Below are 6,000 nucleotides of genomic sequence, written 5' to 3'. Positions count from 1 at the left end.
TAGTGAAAATAAGCTATGAAAAATCCAAGAATGGCACAGGTATTAGCTTTACTCACTAAAGAATATCGTGGATAAATTAAGTGATGGATGGAATAATGGGTGTATGGATGATAGATAGATAGATAGATAGATAGATAGATAGATAGATAGATAGACGGATGATAGATAGACTGTTTTTCAAGTACAACAGCTCCACTAGGTGAGACATACACATGATGAATAAAATTTATCTTTGAGAGTCTAGATTATTCACATTTTTTGAACCACATTATTATTGGTAAATACCAATAGCAAATACACTCATATTGATATAAAAAGTCTTTCTGATGTACAGAATTGAAAAATAAATTATCTTACAAGGAGTATATTTACTAAGATACCAGTTCAAGTAAATTGGGATATTAAACATGAAATTATCCATAAAACTATATCCAGTTTGAGTAACAGAAACTTGCAGGATATAAATTTGAGTGCATGAAAACTAGCTTCTCAGCCCAGTAAATAATATAATGATTACATAACTATTTTTAAAAGTCCTTTCAAATAGGAAATTTAAGTTTGGGAAAATAGAATTTTTAGACTGTGTTTGGTAGTAAACATGATGCTCACATACTAATGTTCATATATTGAGCAACAAATGTGCTTTAGGCACTATAGAATTATCCCCACTATATATTATCTAATTTTGCAACTGTACTATGTGTTACATATATTTACCCTGTTTTTACATGAGATAATTAGGTTCAGAAGGATTAAACAACTAGTTCAACATTGAGCAATTGGGAAGTAGGAAAGCCAAAACTACAACTCAGGTTTGTTGAGTGCTAGTTTTACCTGGCTAACCTTACTTGTATACTGGCGCAAGATGAGATGATGATAAGGAAGCATGCTCAGGTGAATGGACTTCTACATGATAGAACTCTGCTCCTCCTGTAATGTCATGAGCTTTGCTTAAGTAAAAACAATAATGACATACAAAAAAGTGAAGCATTAATGAACATGACACTGCAAAGAACAGGTCTACGAAAGGAGAATCACATCTCTATTAATGTAGTAAAGTCTGTGTGTAAAAAGTAAACATATTAACACTACTCATTCTGATTCACCTGGCTAAATATGATGAGAATAGGTGCTTAGCAATATTTTCCAGTTTTTTGTTTGTTTGTTTGTTTGTTTGTTTTTTGAGATGAAGTCTCATTCTATCTCCCAGGCTGGAATGCAGTGGTGCAATATCGGCTCACTGCAACCTCTGCTTCCCAGATTAAAGCGATTTTCCTTCCTCAGCCTTCCAGGTAGCTGGGACTACAAGCGCCTGCCACCATGCTTGGCTAATTTTTGTCTTTTTAGGAGACATGGAGTTTCACCATATTGGCCAGGCTAGTCTCGAATTCCTGATCTCAAGTGATCTATCTGTCTCGGCCTCTCAAAATGCTGAGATTACACATGTGAGTCACCATACCAGTCCTATTTTCCAGTATTTTAACAGTAGTACACCATAAATCATTAACAAACCAACTCTCAATTGTAGAAGAGCTTCTCAGAAATTCAAAAGTCAGTGAACTAATATCAAACCTGTTATCTGATAGTCTGATAAAAGAAATAAATTTATTTTATCCTCTGACAAAGAAATAAAAGCAAACATTTTAAGAATGAGAGAAATCAAAAGCATAGCAATCATGGAATCTCATTCTCATGAGAATGAAAGGTGATGTGGTCTAGGGACTTTATGTATAAGGTTCCTTAAAAACCATCTACTTTGGTTCACTTATTTATAGATAAGAAAATTAAAAGCTAGAGAATCATAGACACAGAGACCCTCTAAGCTTATAATTGTGATTTCTTAACATATATTTAAACTATATGATTCTTGTGTAAGATCACCAAAAATGATTTAGAGACATACTAGTTTCAGGCAATTTTAGGTATTTTTTTTTAATTTTAATTAGAAACTCTTCAATATACAAAGCTGAAATTGGTTCCCTAATCGTTTCCTTGTAAAGTTACACAATTTGAAGGTTTGTGTGTATGTGTGCCTGTGACTTTTTAAAGTTAGATGCTGTATTAATGATAACCAATGCACTAGAAACTAACATGCCACCCCAGCTGTCTACGTAGTTGGATTCTGTATCAACAGCAATGTGAAGATTCAATGTTCATAAGAGCTAGGATAGCTAGAGCTAGCTTAAAAATCGCCATAGTACTTAAAATGATTGCAAAAAAAAATCAATCTTTACATTTTACGTATCCTCAAAACTAAATTATGTGAATAATACAAAACACTATAAAAACAGTAGTGTTAGAAGCAAATTTGATTTTGTGCCCAGCCTGTAGCTACCCACCTCTTTTACATCCCACAGTTACCAAGTTTTTTTTTTTTTTTTAATGGCACAAACCAGCTTTCCCATTGGTGAATGACCAATTTCTACCACCTGTTTGTGGAAATTACATCGTAGAACTTTAAACCTGGCAAAAGTTTTGTGATAATAATATGGACTTGATTTAAAAGAAAATTAGTTGGCTATAGGTAGAAAATCAAATGGGACAACAGTCTATTAAAATACGGCAACTCACCTCTGGTTTCATTCTATTAAAAGGATAGTTATTTCTATACAAGTCACCACAGTGGAAAATCAGAGACAACAGGCTTGAATCATCTGAAGGCTCTCAGAAGCCTTCAGAATAATTTTGTTCATTCCAAGTCAAGGAAAAAGTGTCTTTGATATTCTTAAACTCCAGTTTTACGGAAATATTAACATGTAACATTTGCCTTCCTTACAGTCATTAGATAAATGCCAACGTAGTTTTAGAAGAAATGCATTTTCAGCTGAAATCGAGCCAAGTTGTCCTAGTTAGTTATGTTAAAGAGAAACAGAAATTAATCAGTCTACTATTAGGGCACAGCTGTTTTTTGGAATGTTTCTTTGATTTTCAAGAGTTTATGTTTTAAAGAGTTATTATTAATCATAATGGTGCGCCTGGAAGTTGAGAGAAAAACACAGTTTAAGCAAGCTGGCATTCACAGAACAACAAAACAGTTTATTCCTTCTGGTTACGACTCTTGAGCACGTCCTCTCTCATCCCCAGAAGTATCAAACCGAGGTATTATATTACAATGGAGTATAAACCTAGAGGAACCAGAATACACTGAGGGAATTCAAAGTTTGATGTTGCCTTGTATAGTTCAGAACCGGCAGGGAAGAATTCTACACTTCCGAGTCGTTATTACAATAAGAAAATTCATTAACAGAGCATAATGACATAGTAATAGTCTTCAAACCAACAGTAAATACCTTTTTATAAGCACTGTGTTTAACTTAATAACCCTTTTAGTTTAAAGGCAAAGGTTTGTGTCATCCTTAACTGACAAACACTTATATTGTCTCTTGCTGAGCAGCTGAGAGCAGGTTAATGCACTGTCACAATAGTACATTTTTTTAAACTTTTTTTTTTTTCCTCATATGGTTGAGGATTGCATTTGCATCAGTATCAAGACACACGGTATAATTGGAGGGTTCTGGGCCATGAAAGCATATCAAGCTGTTAGACCCTTGATATTTGCTTAAACATTGTGGGTACTAGAAGTGGAAAAGATGCCCTAGTTTCAATGCCAATGCATCACTTCATCCCCTCAAGCTGCCTTTTGTAATTGTCAGTTCAATATCAGTAGCAGGGTCAGAAACTGTAAAGAGTTCATTACAGATTTCCTTCCTTCTAATAACCTAAGAGTGCAAAAAGGCATGCCTGAAATTTATTAATTTTTCCACTACTTAATCTCCCATTTTAGACTAGATCACCCTCAGTTTCTCAAAAGCTACACCTATGTCTTTAATATTTATAATTTAACATTCAAGACTGCTTCTTATACATTCAGGCAATAGAGAGTTTTTTAAAGTTTCATAGTAAGTGACAAAAGGTATAAAAGGAATTAGATATTGACCAAAGGAAATGAAAACTGTTAATCTTCAGGTAGGGGTATGAAAATATAATAATTTTACGTTTTATAATTCCACCAAAAAATATGCTTTTTTTTTTTTTTTTTTTTTTTTTTTTTTTTACGAGACTGAGTTTCACTCTTGTTGCCCAGTCTGGAGTGCAGTGGCATAATCTCAGCTCACTGCAACCTCTGCCTCCCGGGTTCAAGGGATTCTCCTGCCTCAGCTTTTCCGAGTAGCTGGGATTACAGGAATGCCCCACCATGCCTGGCTAATTTTTGTATTTTTAGTAAAGATGGGGTTTCTCCATGTTGGTGACGCTAGTCTCAAACTCCCAACCTCAGGTGATCCGCCTGCCTTGGCCTCCCAAAGTGCTGGGATTACAGGCATGAGTCACTGTGCCCAGCCCTACATTTTTATCTTCTTAAGTAAACAAATCTTTGTCAGTCCTTTTTAAGTAAACAAATCTTTGTCCATTTCTGGCTATGGACACTGACAACTAGAAGTAAACACAAAATACTTTTGGAGCACAAAGAACCCATAAGATTCACTAATATAACAAGCATTTCTTAATACCATGTGTCCTGCATTGTGCCAAGTATGCATTATTTTATTCACATCTCACAATAAGCCAATACGGTTTTAGCACATATACTATGGATAAATAAACTGAGGCTTACAAGTTAGGCTTCTGATTGCCAGAGGTCTAGTAAGTGTCAGAACCAGAATGTGAACCCAGCTGAGCTTTATGCAGCACCCATGTTGTTAATTAATCAATATTAATTCATAACAAAGACATGTAGCTAGACTAGGTATCCGCTCACACGATTTCTTAGACCAGACTTAAATTGATTGTGAGGTCTTAGTAAAATCACTTCTTAGTGTTTTCCAGAATTCATATATGTAAAATAATGAGGTCGTTTGAGTTATTTCGTGAACCTCTCAATTCAAAATTCCTAGCTTATGCTATCATAAACTAAAGAAAGCTTGTAAGGTCTGATTCACTCGTTTTCCTTTCATTCAAAACTGAGATTTATGCAATGTCCTGTTTTAAACTATAGAGCACTGTACTCCAAAGTAATGTATTTTCAGGGCCTACTCAGTGCAATTTGAACACTTCATAAGAAGTCACATAAGAAAACATTTCTGGGTCAGCAGCAATGGTTGCAAATCAAATAAGCTGCTGAGGCTGATAGAATTCTAAGTGTAAGCATCCAAATGCCAGTTAACAGCTGACTAAGCAAGAATCTCTGAGACTATACTAAAGAATTTAGAAAAAGAATTTTGTTATATGAAAGTGCTTGTGTCTTTTCTTCCTCATTACCAAAAAAAGTCCTCATTCTCATAGCTAGGTAATACTATTCACATAAAATGAGATACATTTATGTGTGTGTGTATAATGTACATACATAGTATCATATCCAAATATATATATTTAATATTTAGGCTCACTGTTCCTGGAGAGAAAGGAAGAAACAAGCCAGGATATTGCAAATATTAAATTATTTTCTCATTTGATATTAATATTCCACAAGTTTTCCAAATACTTAGATTACAGGTTAAAGCTTGCATTTAAAACTCAAATTTTTATGTAGCATTTTAAAATAATAAGGCATAATTTCCATATTGTACAATAAATACATAAAGAAAACTATGCATTTCAAAGTTTTGAGAATCAATTTCAATTTTACGCTGATACTTCTTTCAGTAATCATATGCTGATTGATAAATGTTAATATTTTTAAATTTCCATTAATTCCCTTTTTTACCTATTGTATAAATCACAATTTAAAAGAATAAAATATTACTTTCATTTACTGAATACGTTTTATGCACTACCATCCCATAGATTATTTTTCAAAAGAAAGTAACATTGGGGATAAAAAGTGAAACAAAGGGGGAAGAGAAGAGGTAGATCTGTTTCCAAAAGAAAAATGCAACTCTGAATATGTGTCAGTTACTCTAAAATAAGAATCATAGGTGCTATTTTCTCATTGTTTTGAAATAAGGCCTCAAAATCATCCTGGCTGCCATTGTTCTTAGAAATACTGAGGGATACCTGGCCCTT

Source organism: Theropithecus gelada, chromosome 1 (genome assembly GCF_003255815.1).
Source record: "Theropithecus gelada isolate Dixy chromosome 1, Tgel_1.0, whole genome shotgun sequence".
NCBI lineage: Eukaryota > Metazoa > Chordata > Mammalia > Primates > Cercopithecidae > Theropithecus > Theropithecus gelada.
Note: the sequence above shows the minus strand (reverse complement) of the source record.